This window comes from Lynx rufus, unplaced genomic scaffold, assembly GCF_022079265.1.
Source record: "Lynx rufus isolate CCGP_SWC_20201006 ecotype Redwood Valley unplaced genomic scaffold, mLynRuf1.p SCAF_21, whole genome shotgun sequence".
Taxonomy (NCBI): domain Eukaryota; kingdom Metazoa; phylum Chordata; class Mammalia; order Carnivora; family Felidae; genus Lynx; species Lynx rufus.
In genome coordinates this window covers 19,703,618-19,729,143 of record NW_025814836.1, presented here as the reverse complement: position 1 = coordinate 19,729,143, position 25,526 = coordinate 19,703,618, and the positions used below count along the sequence as shown (strand labels likewise).

Genomic DNA, 25,526 nt, shown 5'->3' with positions numbered 1-25,526 from the left:
AGAATCGAAGCTCTGTGGGGCGCTGGTGTGGGTCAGCCGGTTGAGCATCTGACTCTTGATTTTGGCTCAGGTCATGATCTCATAGTTCATGAGATCGAGCCCCACGTCAGGCTCTGCACTGACAGCGCAGAACCTGCTTGGGATTCTCTTTCTCCCTCTCTCTATCTATGCCCTCCCCATCTCGTGTGTGCACTCTCTCTCTCTTTCTCTCTCTCAAAATAAATAAATAAACCTTAAAAAAAAAAAATGGAAGCCCTGCTCCTAAAGGACCAGCGAGGGCTGATGATAAAATCATTTAAGACTCTTTACCAACCACATGAAATGACTTTATCCCCAGAAGAGTAAGGATGAGCAAACCCATAGCGATGCCCGTAACAGAGGATTTCAGGCCACTCTGTGGGGAACACAACCTGCCGCTGGAATTCACCAGAACCAAAACAAGGGAGCCAAGTGCATGGAGTAAAGACTCTGGCAGTGGAGTCTGAGAAACTATACCACACGCCCGGCTGCTTACACCCTGGAAGAGCTTGGTAATTTGCGCTTCAGCATGCCGACATTTTGCAGTAAACAGAATTTCTACATTTCCATTCTGAAAACCAGACCTTGAAAAGTTTAAGTAAAGTTCCAATTTAAGACCAGTTAGAAAAAAGTCTTGAAGGCCATGAGGGCCTCATCTAGTGCTTTCTTCCTAGATTGCAAATGAAGAAATTCACACACATTTTCTAGTCAAGGGCTCAGTGTGAATCATCCAAGTAAATGTAGGTAGCAAGTTCTCTGCCTGGCTCAATGCTTTCATGATATGCTTGCGTATCTGGCAGTAGGGATACAATGATTTAAATCACATCCCATCCCTCAAGAGTTTACAGTCTAGGGCACAGAGAAATGCTAACAAAAAGAAATAAAGGACTGTCCGCATAAAGGGGGGTGAAAATGAGGCAACAGGGAAACAAGTTATGAAGTCTCCCTGCTGGAGTCAGAATAGATCTTAGCAAAGAGTAAAAGCTGGGCCTGAAACTTGGAGGTTTGGTAGCATATCAATAAGAACATCACTTTATTGATCACTTATCATGCACCATATGCACTCCACTCCACTCAATGCATGACTACCTCAATTAATCCTTGCAACAACCCAAGAGAAGAGGCATAGAATAGTCATATATTCTAAAAAGCTAGAATCTGAATCTGGGTCCGTCTGATCCCTAAGTGTGTGCTCCCAATTCCCACATGACTTGGCCTTTTGAAAGAGATGCTGGCAATTATGATTACCATTATTTATTGTTCAACTAATGGAGCAACTCAGTTTTTAGGCAATTGACTAAAGAAAACCGAGACTGGCATGGACTAAACAGGGCTGAAGGGACCGTATGGGAAGATTGCAAGCAATGGACACTCCCACTGTCTGACTGAAGAGACAACCCTGACATCAGCATAGGAGAAATCAGCAAACACAGTGAGAGAACTAACTAAAAGTGTAGCCACGGGAATTCCAGCAATAAAGAGAGATGAACATTTTTGCAAAGGGAAAGAGAAAGAAAAAATGGGGCACTAAAGAGTAAAAGAAGGCTTCGAAAAGAACTACTGACAAACGCAAGCACAGTTGGGGCGTTTGTGTTTTATATAGGTTATATATTTTTATGTGTTTTATATATACATATACACATACACATACATCCGTGAACAGTTATGGGATGTAAATATTAAGTTAGAAAATCATGGCACTTACATGTATTTTGAAAATAGTGTTTTCAACATTTATATATTGGTGTGACACTCCTGTGAAATCTTAAATAAAAAAAATCTGTGAGGATTAATGAGATCTTAAGAAAAATCTGCATATACGGTATGTGTGCTCCAGGAAGACACGTGCTATGTAAATAGCAGATATTTTAACATGTTCTTCTCATATGGGGGTTGGGGGAAAATAGTGGCGAGGCATAAAAGGGGTCCATTGCAATGTCTTCTCTCCTAGAAAAGAGAGTTTAGATAGCAATATGCTCCCTTGGTTGACCCCTTCAAAGATGGCACTGAGGTTTCTATAGTTGAAGCAAAGTTTGTTATCAATCCAGTTCCACTCCCCTATGGACAAGGTGAGTCATTACAGGACATCTTAGAGCAGTGGGTCTCAACCAGGGGGGACATTAGAGGCACCTGCAACCTTTAATGCCTGTGATACCCAGGGCCATGCCCCACATCAGAATCATGGCAGGAATGAAGGGTATGATTTGTAAGGCTCCTCAGGAGAGCCCATTCAAGGCTCAGGTCCACTGACTTAGAATACAGTTGCTCAGCACACTTATCCAAAAACAAACAAGTTAAAAAAAAAAAAAGATTATATCATTCTTTAACCTTGGGCTGAACATGGTTTGGGCACTAAACTGTCAAATCTCTCATGTTGGTCAAACAATAGTCTACTATTAACTCAGGGCTAATAGTAGAAATAGCAAGTGGCTGTGACCCCAGAGGCAGGGTGGTGGACAGGCAAAAGCTGGGAATCCAGGGAAGACAGTGCTGAGCTGAAAGGCCAATGTTGCAGAACTAGTGGGGAGAACTCAGCAGATCCAGAGGAAGTGGCGAGGAAAAGTTGTGGGAAAGTCCAATTAATTCTGCCAGGCTACATCTTCCTTGTCTCAGCAGAGTATTTCAAATTCTCTGATGCTAAGGATCTCCTAGGGCATTTGTTAAGCAGGCTAATAATGACATCCCAGACCCTCTGAATCCCAATCTCCGTGGGGAGGTCCCTGAGAGCTGTATGTTCAACAAACACCCATTTATACTTTTAATGCATGAAGTGTCTTTTTAAGTCTACACAGCTGCAAGGGACACTCAAGACCAGGAGACCAAATCGAACTGGGTGTCCAGTACATACTCATTTATTTATTTTTGAGTCTATCCAGCACTGACTCAAAACTGGTCCAACTCTTGACTTCTTTCCTCTACCTTCTGTAGGAGCAGGAAGCTTTGATCATCAATCTATGCTCAAACCTTGACTCAAAATTGTTTCCTCATTTTGAAGTGCTCTAGGGTTTTAAACAGCTAGCAAGTCACTAAGCACTCTAGCTATATAAGTTGATTCTAATATAAAGACTGCTTCCTAAGGAAGCAAGTAAAATTATATAAAAGAATCAAGGCTTCAATTGGGCAAAACTTTGATAGAAGCTCACATTTATATCCCCACATCTTTCTTCTTACCCTAACTAGGTATGACAGTGAGAATTGGAAAACGTACTTTCAGTGTTTGATATAAAAATAATGAATGAAGATTTTGTTGCTGCATATTTTTAGGCAAGCTAGACTATGGGGACTAGATCTTGGGGACAAATAAATACTTGCATTGACCCTGTCTTCTGTTTCCCTCATGTATTTGAGTGTGTGCTTTCTGGTCAAAGTGAAATAAGACCAGAGAAAACTCAGAAGAACAGAAGTGCAATTCTTATTCATCTTACCAAATTGGCAGCAAGCTCCAAAAATGTGAAACTTCCATTAAAATAATGATAATATGCCTATTTTCCTTGAGAATACCTCCTTAAGGTGGATGCACTTAGAGGGTACCTATTATATAGACAGGCTCCCATGATTATTGTATATCCATAACTAAGAAGGCAAAGGCTGCATGCCAAAATGAACGAACACAGTAGTTCCTGCCCTTAAACACAGGGAATACATTCCAAGACCCCCAATGAATACCTGAAACTGTAGCAGTATTGAACCCTATTTATATTATGCTTTTCCCTAGATATACATACTTATGTCACTAATGGACGGGTAGCGCACAGAGTGCTGGACAAAATGATGATTCACAACCTTCACAGGACAGAGTGGGACAGCCCAAGATTTCATCATGTTACTCAGAATGGGGCCTAACTTAAAATTTATGAATTGTTTATTTCTAGAATCTCCTATTTAATATTTTCAGAATGCAATTGGCCATGGGAAGCTGAAGCCATGGACAGTGAAACTGCAGATAAGGGGCAGGGGGAGCAGACTAGCCAGAGAGAAGTAGAAAATTCCAATTTTCTAAGGTCAAATGACAATCTGTGAACAAGCATACTGAGGAGCAGTAGTTCACTTGAAGATATGTATGAAATTTACCAAGCCTTTAAGGCAAAAAAAAAAAAAAAAAAGATGAGAATAGTTATAAGTTCATGATTAACTAATTCTGTAAAATATAATTAATTCATAAAGGCTCTGTCTGAGTGGTGCTCAATGGGACCTTGATATGTCTATTTGACTCTACTGCAAATCATCTGCAATTTCCCATCTATTTTCTTACCAACCTCATCTTCCTCATAAGACTAAACTACAAAGGAGAGCCTATGATAAACTTAAAAATTCCCCCAAACAACCTGCAATCTGAGATAATCAATCTGCAATGGGCACTTAGAGGTGGTGTGCCCTTGAACGTCACACTTCTCTTCACCTCAATGTTCTCATCTCACAATTAGGACAATAGGATTACTGCTCACATACAAATGTTGGGAGAAATATGAATTAGAAAACTGGTACAAATGGGGAGCTCAGTGTCTAGCACATACATGCAAATCATCATAATACAGCATAATATAAATTATGTCACATGTTAACTACAATATTATGTTTCAACTAATAATTAGTGTTCTTATTTAATAGTCTACTTCTCAAAGTCGTCACTTTTTTAGAGAAATCCATCCTCTGAATGTTGGGGAAAACTGGCTTGATTTTACGTTTTTTCTGATTACTAAGTAATCATGCTCATTGGCTTCATCTTGTCCAGTCTTCTAAGTCTTCTTATTGTATTTAATTCATATTTAAATAAATTTTTGTATGTTTATTTATTTTTGAGAGAGAGACAGAGATTGAGCAAGGGAACAGCAGAGAGAGGAAGGCACAGAATTCGAAGCAGACTCCAGGCTCTGAGCAACAGCACAGAGCCCAATGCAGGGATCGAACTCATGGACTGCGAGATGACCTGAACTGAAGTTGGACACTCAACCGACTGAGTCACCCAGATGCCCAGGTTTAACTCATATTCAAAAGTGGCAATACAAGAGGGCCTTCCAACAAGGAAAGCAGGGCAATCTTTTATCCTATTCACATCTTCTTGCCACTTTTACTCACCAGCGATCCATTTATACTGGACAGTGCCCCTTATCCACGGGGATACATTCCAAGATCCCCAGCGGATGCCTGAAACCACAGATAGTACAAACCCTATATATACTATACATACATGCCTAAGAAGAAATTTAATTTATAAACTAGGCACAGTAAGAGATTAACAACAATAACTGATAATGAAATAGAACAATTTTAACAACACACCGAAATAAAAATCATGTGAATGTAGTCTCTCTCTCAAAATATCTGACTGTTGTATCCTCACCCTTCTTCTTGGGAGGATATGAAATGATAAAATACCTATGCGAGGAGATGAAGTGAGGTGAAAAACGTGGGTGAGGGACATAAGCACTGGGCCACTTCTGACCTTCTGATGATAGGTCAGGAGGATCCTTTGTTTCTGGACCACAGTTGACTGTGGGTCACTGACACTGGAAGTAAAACCACAGATAAGGTCGCACTACTGTACTCATATGACTGAAGGCACTCACTGATAGATCAAAGAGGCAGAGGACCCTATATGGAAGAATCTAGGGCCCTCCATCACCCCAGGCCCAGAAAAAGAGGAATTATGAGAACTGATGGCTGTAATATGTGTTCCTAACATTATCCTTTTTTCTACTGGCAGAAAATAAACTTTTATTTTGAATTTTTCAAAAGTGGGTAATTTATATAATCCCTTGACACCCTTTAAGCCAACAAGCCTGCATAATCCTGCATAATATAACTATTAGGCAGACACATCCTGCAACTGTTCCCCGGAATGCTGCTAATCTTGTTTGGCTTCAAGATGCATCTTAAATCTTTCTACAAGATGTGAAGTTTGAAGCCTATTAGGGACACCTGCCCCCAAACACAAAATACTCTAATCACACTTTCCTAATTCCAGAATCCTCCTGAATGAGTTAAGACAAAATTATAATGATGCCCTTTGTGTTGAGTTTTCCTTGGGTCTTTTGTCCTCTTCAGAAAGCAGAGATTTCAGCTGTTTGAATTGTTCCCAGTGGGATCTTAAAGAGGTTGCCACAAACCTTTTAAGTAACCCTCCCCTTTACCTGGTAGGGTCAAAAAATTTAATGTGCCATCAATAGCCCAAAACACATAAAAAGCCCTCCGTGCATGCTCACAAAAGATAAAAGTTTGTTGCATATCTAGCAGACCAAGTGATTATTCTGGTGCTTAGCATTTAAGAAACAAGTTACTTTAGTAATGTAAAAAAAAAAAAAAAATTAATTATTTATTTAGGTAAAAAAAAATTTAAAAATCATCATAAGAATAGAGAAATAGAGATATTTTATTTTGCAGTTTTCCAGGTGGGGGTGGGGGAAATGTAACTTTGGCTAAGCTCCATAATGAAAGGGATTTTTTTTTCCATTTAGTTTACTAACCAGACAAAACATAGTGTGTGCTCTCCCCCTCTCTGTATATATTCATTAAAATGAATAGCTAATAAATATATCCATCTGCAGAGCTCAGGCACTCCTTCTTTGAGATGTTCAAATGTTGGCCATTTCCCCTCAGTTAACACAATAGCACAGGTTATGAAGACTGAATGTGAGGGCATTAATAGATATGTTGTCTTATGAAACCAATCAGGTAAAGCTGACTTGCATAAAAAATGCAACTATTCCTTTCTTAGACTGAAGCATCAAAACTTTCATGAAATATATTAAATTTTATTTGCTCTAGAGGCATGCTTAATCACAGCTTCCTCACTGAAACATCCTATTCAAGCTGTGTCTTTGACCAGACCTCCTCTGAACTTATTCTCATCTGGGATTCTTATCCGAAATGTGAGATCCAGCCTTCAGACATGGATATCCATCCAAAGAATAAACTACTTGGGCCCCTCGAGGTCTTCTCTGAGGTTGAAGGTTCTTCTCAGCTTCCCTGGAAGGCACTGTCACCTCCTATGCCCAGCACGGTATGGTCCTCAGGAAGAATGTTAATAAACTGCTGTACATAACCCATTTAGCTGAAGAGTCAAATGTGGGCATCCCATGATTGATTTGGCCAACAGACAGATTTTCAATAGAAGGAGAAAAAAATCATTACAGATAGAATATTCAGGATGACTTTCTGTAGGAGTTAGCTCTTTGTGTTTTTTCCATTTAAGATGGCATTATCCAGGTAAATGTGACATGAATTACAATGTTAAATTTACCCAACCCAGGTTGGCAATAATAAAAGTCAAGCCAGATTTCAACTGACACACACAGAAATCTACATAACTTGCAGCCTGTTAATCTACACAGTCAACTGACATGAGTGACAATAATGTGACAGTATCATTGAATGAACATTGTTTGTCAGATATGTAGCAAGGAGAAACACGGAGAACTACTGTTCTGGAGATGGATGGATGGATGGACAGACAGATGGACGAATGGATGCACAAATGGATGGATGAGTGGATGGACAGATTGATGGATGGATGGAATGGTGGATGGACAGACAGATGGCCAGATGCATGGATGGATGACAGAGCATACAGTAATGATCATGAGATAACTAATAAATTCTGGCTCTGCCACTTACTGCTTCTCTGGCTGGGAAAAACTGCATGAACCTCGGTTTTCTCACCTATAAATAATAAAGATGATGATGACATCTGCCTGAGAGGAAATGAATGCATATATATGCCGTACAGTACTTGAAACAGCGTGTGCTATCTTGTAAGCACTCAACAAATGTTAGCTCTTATGATAGATGAAAAGAAAGCCAAATTCTATACTTAACCATATTGCTTATTTCTTGTAGTTTAACAAAGCTTTGGAGTTTACAAAGATTGTTCACATATTTTGAACTGTCTGCTGGTCAACACAGGATTATGATTTCAATATAAGGACAATTTTACATAAGATCAACCAGCTTGGAAGTCACATATTTGTATTAAATCAAATTTATTTTAATGGAAAACCAAAAAATAGAGGCTTAGACTTGACACTCTGCTTTGCCAAATATTGGCTCAGATATTCTAGAAAAGTCACTTACCCTCCCTGACTGCAGTTTCCGTATATATAAAATGATGATAAAATGATGAGACATTTATGACACTGGGAGTGGATTTGTCCGGTTTTTCACTAAATACTTACGGTGGGTCGGTTATGCACCAGGCACTATGCTAATGCAATGAAATAAAACACTCCAAATGCCAGGCATTTCAAGCAATTGATAAACACCCATTGTTTTCATTGTCTTTATCATTCGTTATTATTCCTGAGATCCCACAGGAAGAGGCCAGCAGAACCAGATCTCCAATTCCGAGCTTGCTTCTTTGTAATAATTTAATGAAGTGTTCTTGTCTGCCTCCTGATGGGTAAATGGTCACTAGAGTTTTGAAGAGGCAGGAGTATGTTTTTGGACAAAGGGCTTGGCAGATGAAGAACTTGGATGGGTCCTTAAACCTTAAAGGTAAGTTCACTTGGTTTGGATTTTGTGTGTTTTTATTCTAAATCAATGCCATTGAGGTTTGATTTACATACACTAAAATGGACCCATTTGAAGGGTACAGTTGGTGTGTTTTCCCAAGTGTATACATTCATGCAGTCATCACCACAATCAAGATATAGAACACTTTCAACACCTCAGAAATTTTCTTCATACTCTTTTGCAGTCAACAGCCCCCCACCCCTGCCCCTAGGCAACCATATTTTCTTTCACTTTCAATTAGCTTTGCCTGTTCAATAATTTAATAAAACAGAATCCCACAGTATGTAGTCCTTTGCACCTGGCTTCCTTCACAAAGTGTGTCTTTGAGGTTCATCCATGCTACACCACGTATCAGCATGCTGTTCCTGTAGAGTATTCCATTGTATGACTATGCCTCACTTCGTTATCCATGAACCTGCTGATAAACATTTGAGTTGTTCCCAGTTTGGGGTGATTATGAGTAGAGCTGCTATAAACAGTCATGTGGACATATGTTTTCATTTCTCTTGGATAAATACCTAAAAGTGAGGATTACTGAATTGTCTGGTAAGGGTATTTTTTTTTTAATTTAAAGAAACATCAAAAAATGTTTTCCAAGCTGGCTGTACCTTATTATGCTCCCACCATCGGTTCAGAAGGGTTCCAATTGCTCTGCATTCTTGCCAATACTTGGGTTGAGTTTGAATGGGTAGAATTGTCAGTGACAAGGCTGAAGCATTTCCCATGTGGACAGACATGGAACTCTCAGCAGCCTTCACAATCCTTTCTCTGTGTGCACCTGCAAGGGAACTTTCTAAGGTTTTCCCCATGGACTCCGAAATCACAAAAAGCCTTTAGCACTGAGCAAAGAAAGCCAGCAAAAGACACATAGATGGGAGAGAGAAATTGAGGAAAATAACGGAGTAAAAAAATAGACTATCCTAAAAAAGACAAGTTGCATCCATCAACTACCAACATGAAACAAAGGGTAGAAAGAGAAATCCCATCAAATGTATGGAATTATTTTAATGAATTGTTTTGCCATTAATTTAACAATTTATTTTTCTGCCAAAAGCCAATAAAGTGTTTAAAAATGTACTATACTAAACAAAAATTCTTTTTCCAATAGGTGGGGCTGGAAAGATTTGTTGCTGGTCCTAGGTTTTGCTCAGATATCTAGAGCTTCGGTGTGGCTGACGAGGCCTCTTCGTTACCTTGCCACGAAGAATGTAAACACCAAAATCAGTTATTTGAGGGTCAGGCCCTGGGAAAGATTCTAATAAAATAAATTGACCAGCTTCCTACGGATGAGAAAACTCGAAAACCTGACAGCTTTTTGCTGGTAACTGCAGCAGTAAATTCAGGCAATCCTGGATAAATGTCAGGACGCTTTCTGGGATAAAATGCCTCTATCAAGCTACGAAAATATTATCAAGAAGCGTATGGGATTGCTGCAGGGAGGAGTACTCGGGTCTCCTCCTCTCCTCTCCCAATCTCCTTCACAAAGTGATGCCAGACATATTGTATTTTGTATTATTAATACCAATGTGCCTATATTGGATTTGAAGATTCAGGAACATGCATCTATATTTAATTTAGGTGTCTGTCTGTTTATGTGAAAAGGGAAATATGGGTGGCTGGTGGAAACAGCTCCCTATGTTCAATAATACTGAACAGTCACTCGATATGCTTTGTGCTCTCTTACATCTTTCCATGCCTTTAGCACATATTCATTCACTTAACAAATATAACTGAATACTTAGGCACTGTGCTGGGCATCATTCTAGAAGCTGGAGGTACAGAAGTGGAAAAGACAAGGTCCTGACCCTAAATGGAACTACCTACCGTAGAGAGAGGAGAGACATAATAAATACACCAAGGTGGGTGGGGGATTGCCTGGGTGGTTCAGTCAGTTAAACATCCAACTCTTGATTTCAGCTCAGGTTATGATCTCACAGTTTGTGAGATCAAGCCCCACATTGGGCTTTGCGCTGACAGTGCAGAGCTTGTTTGGGATTCTTTCTCTGCCTTTCCTCCTGCCCCTCCCTCACTTTCTCTCTCAAAATAAGTACATAAACTAAAGGAAAAAAATGCACCAAGGAACACATACCATGTCCGATGGTGCTGGGTGCTGGAGAGGCAATGAAGCAGAGTAAAGCAGACAGAGTATTAGATGGGGCAGTGCTTTGTGATATCACTTGGTCCAGGAAGGCCTCATTAATAAGAGGAAGTCTGAGCAGAGCAAGCCATGTATCAGAGGGAAGAGCATTCTGGACAAAGGAAACAACCAGTACAAAGGGGGATGGGTCTGGGACATACCTGATATGTCCCCAAAACAGCTAGGAGGCCAGAATAGCAGAAGCAGGATGGAAGGGTCAGGGCAAGTATGAAGACATGAGGCCAGAAAAGTATCAGGGGTCACATCTTACAGAATGTTTTTCTTTGGTCGTAGTAGTTACCCAAGAACAGTCCAAGAAAGTAGACAGAAACACTTTTTAGTAAATAATGATGGCTGGGTGATTCTTGGGATCTGGTCAGGAGAAACAAGTTCAAAAGTAGCTTTGATCTCACTGACTCATAGAGAGATCCTCCTCCTCTGACATCCTTTTATTTTAGTGATTGTGTATCCCTTTCAACACCTTTGTGTTCTATCATTAGCTCTTTTTCAAGGCATATGTCCGTCTCCTCCCTCAGTCAGCTCCTTGAAGATAAGAACTGGCTTCCCAACTCTTGATATTCCACACGGACCTTAAACAGTGCTTAGCCCTGGCAGGCACCCAATGGGTGTTATTAGAGTCAAGTAGGTGGCTGATGCTCATTTTGGATTCTCTACCTTTTAAAAGGAGAGTTATAGCAGAGTTTCCTAAATTTGGCAATCTGTGTCAGGTAGAACTCTTTTGGTTCTGAATGATTTAAAACCCAACTGTTACTGGCTTCACCATTTTGGCTGATATTGCCAAAACATCTAGACATAAATTTCAAGTCAGACAAGGCTGATCAAGCAGCTCAATTGCTTCATCAAGTCTGTCTGTCTGTCTGTCTGTCTGTCTCTCTCTCTCTCTCTCGTCCTGTCCTCTCCTCTCCACAGTGTCAGCTTCATCCTCAGGCTGTACACAGTCACCCCCCAGTAGCGCAAATCTTTCACTTGCTACAGTAAATAAAATGTCCATTACAATTCCAGGGTTCACATCTTCATCTTCCAGGGCATCTTATCTACTGCCTTCAGAAGAGAAGAGTCTTTTATAGCAGCTCCAGAACTTATGATTCATTCTTTCATATTGGCCTGAGTGGGGTAAGCCTGGGTCTGGCTCACAGAATGAAACTGCACGGTAGAGAAGTGGTAGGGATGATACACAGAGGGAAGTCTCTGTCCTAGAGGCAGGACAAGGGAAAAATTGATGTTCAGGATACAACCAATATGTTCACTATATTGATCATCAGAATCAACTAGATAAACTTCTAAAAAGTCAGATTTATGGGCCTTATCTCAAAACCTCCAAATCGCAATCTTGTTCTGGAGTTTGGGATCTGCCTTTTATAGAAAGTCCCCCAGGTGATCCCATGTGGGGGCATCAAAGCATCTTGCTACTGCCTGTGCCTTTCTTGATGTCTATAACACAAGACAGTAATTCATATATATATTAAAAAGATATAAAGTAATACTTAGAAAGAAATATGAGCACCAAGGAGAGTGACTCTGTAAATATGAAAGTGTAATTATTTTCAATAAGCATTTATGCCTCCAATCTCATCTAAAATAAAAGCATCGGAGCTCCAGGGATGTCTGGTTCTCATCTACTGGATTCACTAATACAGATTTATGCTCTCAGATAGTATGATGAGCAGTTGCATCTTTGAAGGGAGTAAGGTATCCATTTATCTTACTGGGTGCCCCAGCCCCATCCTGGAGAAGTTGCATACATAATTTTACAAAGGAAAATCCAAAGCAAATGGATGTTTCCTCTGATGACACAATATTATCAGAAACCCTGCATCCACAAAAACAGACACTCAGATCAATGGAACAGAATAGAGAACCCAGAAATGGACCCATAAACATATGGCCAACTAACCTTTAACAAACAGGAAAGAATATCCAATGGAATAAAGACAGTCTCTTCAGCAAGTGGTGCTGGGAAAACTGGATAGCGACATGCAGAAGAATGAACCTGGACCACTTTCTTACACCGTACACAAAAATAAACTCAAAATGGATGAAAGACCTCAATGTAAGATGGGAAGCCATCAAAATCCTCAAGGAGAAAGCAGGCAAAAACCTGTTTTGTCTTGGCCACAGCAACTTCTTACTCAACATGTCTCCGGAGGCAAGGGAAACAAAAGCAAAAATGAATTACTGGGACCTCATCAAAATAAAAAGCTTCTGCACAGCAAAGGAAACAATCAACAAAACTAAAAGGCAACCGAGGAATGGGAGAAGATACTTGCAAATGACATATCAGATAAAGGGTTAGTATCCAAAATCTATGAAGAACTTATCAAACTCAACACCCAAAAAACAAATAATCCAGTGAAGAAATGGGCAAAAGACATGAATAGACATTTCTCCAAAGAAGATGGCCAACCGACACATGAAAACATGCTCCACATTACTCATCATCAGGGAAATACAAGTCAAAACCACAATGAGATACCACCTGACACCTGTCAGAATGGCTAACATTAACAACTCAGGCAACAACAGATGTTGGCGAGGATGCAGAGAAAGAGGATCTCTTTTGCATTGTTGGTGGGAATGCAAGCTGGTGCAGCCACTCTGGAAAACAGTATGGAGGTTCCTCAAAAAAACAAAAAGAGAACTACCCTACGATCCAGCAATTGCACTACTAGGTATTTATCCAAGGGATACAGGTGTGCTGTTTTGAAGAGATACATGCACCCCAATGTTTCTAGCACCACTATCAACAATAGCTAAAGTGTGGAAAGAGCCCAAATGTCCACTGATGAACAAATGGATAAAGAAGATGTGGTGTGTGTATGTGTGCATATATATATATATATATTATTTATTATATATTATATATGTTATATATTATATATATTATATATAATTTATATATTATAAATATATATATTTTTATATATTTATATTTATGTATTTATATATATTTTATATATATTATATATTTATATACTTATATATTTATATTTATATATACATATTATAATATATATAATGGAGTATTACTCAGTAATCAAAAAGAATTAAATCTTGCCATTTGCAACAATATGGATGGAACTAGAGGGTATTATGCTAAGCGAAATTAGTCAGAGAAAGACAAATATCATATAACTTCACTCATATGAGGACTTTAAGATACAAAACAGATGAACAGAAGAGAAGGGAAGCAAAAATAATATAAAAACAAGAAGGGGGACAAAACATAAGAGACTTAAATATATAGAACAAACTGAGGGTGGCTGGAGGGGTTGAGGATTGGGGGATAGGCTAAATGGGGAAGGGTCATTAAGGAAGACACTTGTTGGGATGAGCACTGGGTGTTATACATAGGGATGAATCACTGGAATCTACTCCTGAAATCATTATAGCACTGTATGCTAACTAACTTGGATGTAAATAAATAAATAAATAAATAAATAAATAAATAAATTAAATAAATAAAAATGTTGATGTTCTGCAAATAAAAACAAAACAAAAACAAAAACAAACAAACAACAACAAAAAAAACCCTGCATCCAGATAGGGAAGACGGACCATTTACATTACCATGATAGGAACGTTAGAAAAATGAAATGCTGAGAAATCCAAAATGTAAGTTCCCTCATGGTGCAAAACCTGCTCTCAAACGCAGGCTTCAGAGCATTCTCTCAGACATTTCTAACATAGCCTGTCATGCCAAAGAAGGTGCAGGATGCTTGATTGAGTCTGTCTGGCCTGGAGAGATCCAACGCAGCTCCAGAGTGGTGTGTCTGGAGAAGGAAAGGACCAGCACAGCTGGGCAGCCAGGCCCAATCCCTCACCTGACGGCGTGATGGTTTCATACACTCAACCCTCAACTAGCTAAATTTTTAAAAAATAAAACAAAAGGAGAGAGAGGAAAGGGACAATGGCAGGACTTGCCACTGGAGGGAATTGCTCTGGCTAACCTGTCTTCCTGAATCACTTTGGCTCTCTGAGGGTCAGCGGTTCTTTTCCCATCTTCTTCCAACTGTCTAGTCTTGCTTTCTCTTAATATGTACCCCCCTCAACCCCCTCCCCAACACTCTCTCTCTCTCTCCCTTCGTTCCAAGTGTTCCAAGGAAGGAAGCATGATGGATAACAGATGTTCCTTGACATATTGTGTCATTTATCACACGACAGCCCCAATGCTGCTAACAGGGCCTTTCCCATATGTCTCTGTCGGCTTTTCCGCAGCCCCAAATGCATCAAGAAGAAATGGTTTAATACAATGTGCTATAATTCCCGAGTCACAGCTCAATGGAGGGGTTTGGGATGCTGAGTTGTCTTTCCTTTCCACTTTATTTATTTGTTTCAACTTGCTCCTCTTCCTGAGAAATGGATGAGCGAACTCATCTGAGCCCAGGTGGAGGGGAAAATCAACCACAGAACTGTGCTCCAGGTTGGAAGAAAAAGGGAAGGTAGGTCTAGACAGGGCATGGCAATCACAGGCTGCAGTATATTACCACACTGCCTGGCAGGCTCTTGCTCATGTTTCATGGAGTACAGCGTCTGTCATGCCTGACAATGAGAAGAGTTCAGTGGTGAAGATCTATAAATCCAAGCTGATGTTGGAGTGCCCTGCTGTGTCCCCAAAGGAGGGAGTTTACCGCATCAGCCAGAAAGGAAGTTCCCCAGAACTACCCGAGCCTTCACTCACTTTGCTTCACTTTCCTATTATAACCCATTTGTCCCAGAAGTATCGCTATAGCAACAAGTCACATCTTTGTAAGCATCAAAGGCTAGGACAAGTTTACACACCTTGTAGATTTCTCTCCAGATGCCCATGGTGAACTTGCTACCCCCGTCAGCTGGCCAGGAGGTTGTGTATCCCCAGAGGGATGGGCTTCAGGCTTTTGATTCATGCACACTCACCCCCACAGGGAGCAAATAGGGTGATGCCCACAGTAATTATAACACCCAGGGAACTCAGCCACAAATGTGCTCCCACTCCAGCTCAGACACGCAAAGACAGTGTGGCCTCTTTCGTGTTTCCCAAGACCCCATCCCATCAAATAAGGAAAGTATAAAATTTCAAATCAAGGTATCTCAGTTTCTTCTGACTTAAATTGTCTTTTTAGGGGCACCTGGGTGGCTCAGTCCGTTAAGTATCTTGACTCTTGATTTCCATTCAGGTCATGACCTCATGGTTCATGGGATGAAGACTGCATGAGGTTCTGCACTGACAGCATGGAACCTGCTTGGGATTCTCTCTCCCTCTTTCTCTCTGCCCCTCTTTCCCCTTCTCTCTCTCTCTCTCTCTCTCTCGTTTCTTGTCACAGTCAACACAGCATCTGGGGAGAGGGGCACAGGCTGGTCAAGGGGGTATCTGGAGAGGGTAGCAATATACCCATTACACCGGCCCATCACTTTTACTTTTCTGCAGCCACCTCACCTTGCTGGTGGACCCTCCTACATGGCCATCTCACCTCTCTGCTCTGTCTTCCAGGTTTCTAAATAGAGGAATCAATCTCTCCCGAACCTTCTTCACCTACATTTTCCCCCAAAACACTTTAGCCCTGAGAATGGAAACCAGGATGGGTATGACTAACCAGTTGCCTTCTGTCTGCCTCTCTTCTCCTTCCCAGAACCTACCAGAGCTACAAGAGGTGGGCCTTACTTTCTTTCTTTTCTATCACTGGTTTTCTCGCTGTTACATCTTATTTCCCAGAGTGACATTCAGCCTGGCCCATTTTCTATAGCCATAATAGTGGACTGAATGAAAGAAAAAGTGGTTTACCAATAAGGAAAGATCTAAAATGATCCTCTGTCATTATCATGATTACTAATAGCAATATTGAAAATATACTTTGGGTCAGGGTCTATACTTTAAATTCTCAATTATTTTTTAGAAACCACTATGAGGTAGATATGATTACATTCCTTTTACAAATGAGGAAGTGGGGTCTAGTTGGGATACATAAGTTGACACAGGTGCAAGGAATGAAACCAGCATTTGATAGCAGCTCTGTCTGGTTCTGAAACTCATGCTCATTCCATTACACTATACCTTGATAGTGCATTGCATGACAATGTGGCCCTGGGTATATTTAGGGGTGGGGAAGAATATCATCTTTTCCACTCTTAATCTGCTCTACACATTCAAAGAGAAGAGTGTGTGTTTTATGACCTTATCATGTGCTTTTAAGTTCAGCTGAGCCCTACACACCACATGGCTGGTACCCAGTTGAAACCAGGCACAGCCTCCTGGATACATGCACACAGTTGTTTTAAATCAGGTTCGGTTCCTACCTTTGCAGTTTGTTCCCTTCTCAGTTCCTGAGGCTACTGGGCTCCTAATGTCCCAAACTTCATCTGCTGTGTTAAAGTCTGCCCCTATTCCTAAGGGGACTGTTCTCCTTCTGACTTTGAAGATCAGAGCTCTTCAGAGCATGACTTGAACCTATCCTAACCTCTTCTGATCCTGCCTTCTCCAAGGACTGATCCCATCCCAGTCCCTGAGCACTCAACTGGACACTAGGCTGTTGGTTGGTGTCCTACTGGGCTTGTCTCCCCGGTGGCTCACTGCTGTCGCCACAGGTACAAGAGGCTGGCTTAGCACCCCCTGCCAGTTCCACCAAGATTATATTCAACCCAGTGAATGGACCTTTTGGTTGGACAATTGCCATGGTTACATTCTGAGGAAGGGAAACCACCTAACTCTTCCAATGACACGGACACAATGTACCTATAATACAAAAGTGTGAACACTGTCATTTTGTTCCTTTATGGGTTATGGCGGCATCTTGACATGGGCTTGTTGGCACAGGTAACTGGATAGTGTCCTAGAAATATAGCTATGATACTGGCACGCCAACTGCCATATCATCTTACACGCTTCTCAAAGTCATTAATTTAAACAGAATTGGCCATAAAAGCAGTCTACTCTATGTGTTCATCTTTCCTCAAAAGGCCATAAACTTTGAGCAGGAAATGGAGAGAGCTGCTGGAATTTTTTCTTTCCTTTCCATAGCATGAAGCTCCAAAGAGAGAGCTTGCAGCTCCAAAGAGAAATACTAGGTCAATATGAAAGATAAAAAGTCAGATTTGGACTTCACCAGTTTAAAGGATTCTTCAGTGATCAATGGCAATCTTCTCCAGCATTCCCAATTTGCTATATGAGCAGCCATCACTCTTAGAATTACTTAATACAGATACATGGCCCAATAACCACACAGATAGCCCTTCCAAAACAAGTCTGTACTGGTAAGCCTTTAAATCTGCCCAATTTGAACAGGTCACCTTCCTTGAGTCCTTGTGGTCAGATGGTTTTTGGCCTTGCTCATCAACTACATCTCTAATTGTATAGGTTAGGGCTTTAGTCCATCTATTTCTGACTCCTGGGCAAATGTAAAACCCTGACTCTACCATCCGTTCTCATCACTGTGTTTGATTACAGTGTTTCTCAACATTGTTTCCATACCTGACTCTGATTCTGATGTGTGTTCCACTTAACTCTTGTCCTCAGAAAAGGTACTTTATTCTGACTGTGCCCCTTGGTTCCATACACTTATGAGAGGGTTTTGGAATGTGATTGCTGCTCCCTGGCTCCATTCCCATTGTGTCCACATTGTAGCCTCCAGCAGGTGGTCACATTAAATGCATGGTGAGTAAGCACTTCCTCTTGGGGTAGAGTATCAATGATGTCATTCACAAGCTATATGTGCTGGGGCAAAATACTGGACCTATGTCCTCATCTAATAAGAAAACTGAACGTACAGGTTGGTTGTCAGGAAGAAATGAGATAGTATCTATAAAATACTACACACAGTGACTGAAATAAAGTAAGTGGTTAACTTTCATTCACTATTATGGGTCCTGTTGTCATTATGATTATTATTTTCTCCATCTCATGGCAGAGGAAAAACAATCACACTTACCAGTATAGCCCTTGATGACAGACTCTTAATCATACCCTCAACTTCTCCTTTCTTGATGAACTAGAAGACTTTTACAAAGTTGTCTACATTTGAGTAGAACCAAATAATATATGAACCAATCATGACTGTATTATGTGCTTTTTAGCATTTCCCTGGTTGGGCAGATTCCCTTATTATTTTTTTGTAAATTACTCTATGCATCCCCCACGAAAATGGTATTAAATTTTCTCACCCAAAATGCCTTAGATCCCAGTGAATGATTTTCAAAGTATCTTTTGCTCTTTTACTGCCATTATTATGCAGCCTATGAACACAGTGTTTCCATTTCATAAAAATATAATATGGCTGCACAGAAATCACAGACATATTATGGTAGAAAATTAGTCAATAAACTTTTATTATACCAGTCCTTAATGCTTCTATTAATATTGAGGGACTTAAAATTAATTTCTTTCCAGAACAAGATTTACTGCTAAAACTCCAAAGATAAAGCCAACTAGGATACCAGCTAGAGGCCCCTTCAGTGTCTCAGAGGCTATCCTCACCTGGACTCTGTGCACTGACATAAAGATCCTCCCTAAGTAAACTGGGCATGCTTCTGCTTATACAACCTCTCTGCCATGGGCTGGTGAAGTACATGGGGCCTATGGAGTGCAGCTATTGTAGAGAGGAGAAACTCACTCATTTCACAATGCCTGGAAACAATGTAGATGACACAGAGCCATACCATAAAGGAATAAAGTTGTCCCTGCCTGGTTATAGTTTCAAAATATGTAGGTTTCTGTACTTTGCTCAGTGTTACCCTTTTCTTACTTTTATTCTTGGCCCTGTTGATAACCTTAGTTGAATCCAGATAAATTATAATGTATTCATTTATGTATTCTCTCATTCAGTCATCCTTTCAACCAGTAATACATTAAGCATGGAGCCCACGGGACTCAAAGATGAACATTGTCCCCACTATCTTGGAGTTTATCGTTTTCTTGGAAAATATCAAGATCTACCATACAGAGCCATAAATACTGGGCCATCAGAATGGAGCCACTCACAGAGGTCAGCTGAAAGAGACACCATCTCTAGTGTGAGCTATTGCAGAAAGTCTACAGGGGAAAAAAGAAATCCACCTAGCCAAAGTTTTTGCATCAAAGACCCATGAATAACTTTTTAAATATTTAACCAGTTCTAACATTTACATAGTGGCAAATAGCACATAATTTGTTTTTTTAATTTCCAAATGCACTTGAAAATTAGCAACATGAGTCCCACCTTCATTTACACATAGAAACAACAAGCTGGAGGTGAGATGCTGCTGCCCTACATGCACTTCCGGGTTACATGCACTTCCGGGTTACAACAGGCTCTCCAGCCTGTCACCCTGTGAGTACCCAACCCTAGCCCCTACTGACTTTTGAGTTTGCCACTTCCAAGCAAGGCTTTCAATAACACATATTGTTTGGTAGGCAAATGAGAGGGAGGGAGGGAGTTGCTGGATAAAATAGACTGTCCATTAAATCTGAAATTTATTTTTTAATTTTTAATTTTTTTAATGTTTACTTATATATTCTGAGAGAGAGAGCTGGGAGGGGCAGAAAGAGACAGACGTAGAGAGAGAAGCCCAAGCAGGCTCTGCATTGTCAGTGCAGAGCCTAAGGCAGAACTTGAACTCACAAGCTGTGAGATGGTGACCTGAGCCCAAAACAAGAGTTGGATGCTTAACCGACTGACCCATAAATCTGAATTTTAAATTTGATAACTAGATAAAATTTTAGAAGTATACCCCATAAATACTGCATTGGACATACTTATCCTAAAAAAAAAACAAAAACAAAAACAAAAAAACTACCTGGTATTTTATTTAAAATTCAAATTTAACTGGTTGACAAATCTGTTCATCCTAGATAATTTGAGGACTGTATTTTCACTTGCCAAATCTGTTCATCCCGGATAATTTGAGGACAAGGGAAGTAATGAGGAGGTCGCTCCTAACAAAGTGCATGGTATTTAAAGAGTAGACAGACAAGGGGCGCCTCAGTGGCTCAGTCGGTTAAGCGTCTGACTCTTGATTTCAGCTCAGGTCACGATCTCATGGTTTCATAGGTTTGAGCCCCGCCATCAGGCTCTGTGCTGACAAGCAAGGCACCCGTTGGGCATTCTCTCTCTCCCTCTCTCTCTGCCCCTAACCTGCTCACGCTGTCTCTGTCTCTCTCAAAAAATAAATAAAACTTAAGGAAAAAAAAAAAAAGAATAGACAGAGGAACAAAGCAACTTCCTGATTAGGGAGTATTGGGAGATAATGAGATAAGAAAAAAAGAACTTAGCTAAATTTTGTTGAGACCCGACTGGATCATGTCCAAGGATACCTGGTTGGCAATTGGGAGGCCAGGTTTGAGCTCAGATGGCTCAAGCTCATGTTCTTATCCTCCACTCTGCAAAGGCACCCATACCAAAAATGGAAAGGTAGGAAGGAAGGAGATGAAGAAGTTGGGAGTCCTTAAGAGTAAAATTTGCCCTTTTTTCAACTTTTTATCACCTGACCCCTCACCTCCACCCAAAAGTGTTCAATCAGTATTATACGGAGTTGTCGATGTTCTTGTAAAATGGGCTGTCACATTAGTCACCAGCCATGGTTAGGGTCATGTGAGACTGTGACAGATAGCAGGACCCAGCGAAGTTGGGACAAGTGCATGAACAGTGGGAGAAAAAGAATTTCAAGGGACAAGACAAGGCGGTTCTATGAAGTCACTGGACTGTAGAGAAGGGACTGCATCTCACTCTGTTTCTTGAAATTATGGTACTCAATAAATGTCTCATAATGATAACACAATGGAGCCCTGGAGCAGGAGCTGCGCTGGCTCTATCTGATTTACAGCCCTCTCTCCTGTCTCTGCCGGGGAAAGGCAGTAGCAGATCGCTGGCCTAGTGCTCCACAAAAAGCCAATATTATTTCTATAAATACCAGGCCTTGGGGAGGAGAGTTGAGGTCAAGATCCTTAGAATTCTTCACTCAACGTTTCCATTTCACCTTTCTGAACATACCTTAATGCACACACTGAATGTCCTCAAGTGGAGCTAATTTACAAAATCATTAAAACAATAACATTTTCAGAGCTCACCCTCTCTGGTGGTAGTAACTAGAGGGAAGGCTGTCCTAATGATGGTTTCAAAGGAAAATCTCTAAGAAGTTCAGAATCATGGAATAGACACAAACACACATGAACACCTTGTTCAGACCACGGTGCAAGTTGATGCTATGTCCAAATTTGTTAAGGCAGGCTTGTTTTACTTTGATGGAGTTGCAGAGTGTTGAAAGATTAGAAGTGCTAAGCTCGGTGCTTATTTATTCTCTACTCCCCTCCAGTTATGTTCCAGAACCATAAGCAGGTCCTCAGGCACTCTCTCTGAAAACTGTTCATACATTCCTTCCTCAGTCTTTCCTTAACCGAGTCATTAAAAGTAATTAACTTTGGGTACCTACTCCTTATTAACAGCTGCTGCTCTGCTGTGTTTGTAAAATAATAATTCTGAGATTGTTGTTGTCAATCACTATTATCACTACTATAATTCTTCCCATTAACTTAGTGTATCTGCCACTGCAGCAAAGGCCATGCTTCTGGTATCTGCGACTCTTCTACAGCGTTTAAGCACAGAGCTGGTCACGAAGTGAGAAGACATTGACTGTCCACTGAATGGATGGAAACTAGCTAGGATTTCCTAGCCTCCAAACTCTCCTTGCACATGAAGCCGATCCTAGACAAGGCCATTTTCTCCACAACAGAAACCAATGGACACTCATACTACATTTAATGTCTATTTTGTTCCTTAATTGTACTATTCTCCATATTTACCCACTTTTAGATACTTATCTTGAATCTCTTCTTTGGTTTACTACCTACTGAATCCTTCCCTTTCTCTTCCATCCCATCTGCCTCTAGAGATGCATAGCTCATAGGCGAGATGGAACTTCCACTATCTTAGTCTTGACAGGATGTCAGTAGGCACACATGCATGCATGCGCGCGTGCGCGCGCACACACACACACACACACACACACACACACACACACACATTCTTCCTTCAACTACCGAGAGAGGTAAGTCAGCAATTATGTATCTGCATGCAAGGCTCAGAACTAGGGTGTTCAGTAAGAGATGGACCAGCAAAAGGGAGAGAGGGAAGGCTCAAAAGAAAAAGCTAAGAAGTCTACATTATGGTCACCTCCAGGAGACACTCAAACTACCATCTCAGAGGAAGAGACTGAATTGAAATGTCTCCTTAGACTCTGAGGACTCATGGTGATAATAAATTTTAGCTAAAATAAGAAGCCAATACAGTTGGTAATAATTAGCATTGTGTTGTTAGGATATTGATATTTACTACAATAACAATAATGTACAATTTATTGACCATTTAGTATATGCCAGGCAGAGGATTAAGCACTTTATTTGATTATCTCATTTAATTGATAGGTTCTACTACCTATTCCACTGGTGAGGAATCTGACCCTCAGAGAGGCTAACTACCACATCCAAGGTTACCAGCTAGTCTGGAAATTTCAGAATTCTGGTTCCAGAGCCCATTTGCTTCACCTCTAGTGTACTCTAGATTAGTGACTAACTTGAAAATTAGCCATAGGTGTTCCAAATTCTAAAGAAGTCCCCTGCATCTCAATATTTGACACAGTGCCATAAATCTGCCATTTGGTTTGAGCTGATTTACATGAAAATGATTCTTGAAAATGTTGCCTTAATGGAGCACTTTTTATGGCTTAAAACTTAGGATTCTTTAGAAATGTGAATTTATCAGAGCACCTGGGTGGCTCAGTCAGTTAAGCATCCGACTTTTGATTTTGGCTCAGGTCATGGTCTCCTGCCTGGTTCATGAGTTCAAGCCCCACATCGGGCTCTGCACTGGCGCCTGCTTGGGATTCTCTCCCTCCCTCCCTTCCTCCCTCCTTCCCTCTCTCTCTCTCTCTCTCTCTCTCCCTCCCTCCCCCTCTCTCTCTCAAAATAAATAAACTTAAAAAAGTTTTTTTAAATAAGTAAAAAAAGAAATGTGAATTTCTGATTAAAGTGAAAATACTGAGTCAGGTTGTTTGAGTTGGTTTGACCTTCAATCTTCAGAGCATCCTCATCAAACATCTGCATCCTCACGTGAGCCCAACAGTTTCCTGCAACCGCCATCCTGAGCCACATCTGCAGGATGTTCATGGGCAAGTTCACTAAGAAAGAAAAGTTCACTGGGGGGCAGTGGGATGAGCTCTCAGAATCGGCTGAGCCCAATCTCCTTTCGTACAGCTGGGAAACGGAGGTCCAGATCCAGCCTGGACCTCTCCTGACAGGAAGGAGCCTCCCCACCATACTTAGTGGAACACCTTCATAACTCACAGTGTGTATTTTCTCCCTGCCTGGTCTCATACTTCCCCAATTTATTTCAGACAATATGTTCAGCATAACCTCAACTAAGAGCTGAAAGAGGTGGGGGGCAGGGGGAGAAATCAAGAACATAAATGGAAGAAGGGATAAAAAATTAAATACGGACATAATTTTAACATGGGACCCCTATGTGTTTATGTTGACATTTACTTGGGTAGGTAAATGACTGCAAAGTGAATTTCCTGCCCTGTCTCTTCCCCTCCTCCTAGAAATGATGGAAAGAACCATCAGAGGTGGCCAGTTTTTCTCCCTGTCTTGCCTACGTTTCAACGGAACAGATTTACAGTAGCTCAAGGATATTTCAGCATATATATTCAATCAAAAAAACTTACTATTGGATGCACATCCTAATTTATAAGCTTCAGTAATTGCTGTGGCTGTGTGAGCGAAATGAATCCAAAACAATAGGACATATAAACCCTGGATGTTATGTGTTCGTTTCTTCTGTATCAGTTATAGCTAGATGATAAGCCACTCTGGGGAGGCAGCCGTGTCCATTCAATCAAGCTGTGCCTACTACCTTGTATGAGCCCAGAAACACAACAGGTATCAAATGTCACAACAGTAACAACCCAGCTCCCCTGATCAATTCCTATGCTCTCTGGTGTCAGATCTTTTGTCAGCAGGTAGAAAAGTGGGGGGGGGGGGGGGGGAGGGGGAGGGACAACTAATGGATTCTATTTAAGGACATTTGATGAAAATGTTGACTGGCCCATGACCGATTTTATTCTTAGCGCTTAAATGTTAGTTAGTTAGTCAATTTGAATGTTAATTAGCCATAATGACAAGGAGTGTCTCTTTTTATGATCCTTTTAAGATGTACCCAGGGGCTAATAAGCAATGGGCGCATCCCATAAATATAATAAGTAAATAAATTAGCATCAGTTAATTTAAATGTAAGCAAAATGCACTGTGAGGGCTTTCCTCTCTGCTCCTCTTCATTCTGGTTATTTCCCTCTCAGCATCCCTTCTCCTTCGCCTCATCAATTTCATGATCTAAACAATATACGCTATAGCTGAGGAGCAAGGTCAGATATTATCGAATTCAGTATAAAGCAAGTGGACCTTTTTTTCACTTTGTAGACACATGTTGTCGGTTAACTGGGCAGTTAGAATAAAGGTCAAAGGAAGTAAGACTCATAAAACCCTGGCTTATGTGAACAATGGGTTACATGGCAGTGATTAACCCAGATGGTTGGCAGTCATCAGAAAGGTGAATTTAGTCATGTAACTACCTAGATTCCATTTTGTGCAAAAGCTGAAATGACTAGGGATAGGGAGTTATCAAATATTTCGGCTAGATTAGCTGGGTTTGTAGACAGGTCTCAAGATACCTGTAGATTCCTCCATGATCTGGATCAACCAGAACTCTTTGTACTTGTCCCACTTTGGATGGTGGGATACAGTTGGGAAAACCTTACAAACTTGGTCCCATAGTTAATGTTTTGGTAAATCATTGCTCCCAAGGGAAAAGGGCTACAGGGATAAATTCTAGATGGCAAAAGAAGAAGA

The 25,526-nt window shown here is 40.7% G+C and overlaps 1 protein-coding gene and 1 pseudogene across 2 annotated transcripts in view; both read right to left on the bottom strand.

Moving 5' to 3' along the window:
• The window catches only part of LOC124517416 (tubulin beta chain-like), a 38,598-nt pseudogene extending 21,267 nt beyond the window's left edge, over positions 1 to 17,331 (bottom strand).
• The window catches only part of AGBL1 (AGBL carboxypeptidase 1), a 696,557-nt gene that overhangs the window by 401,097 nt on the left and 269,934 nt on the right, over positions 1 to 25,526 (bottom strand). The gene's annotated exons all lie outside the window — the stretch shown is intronic.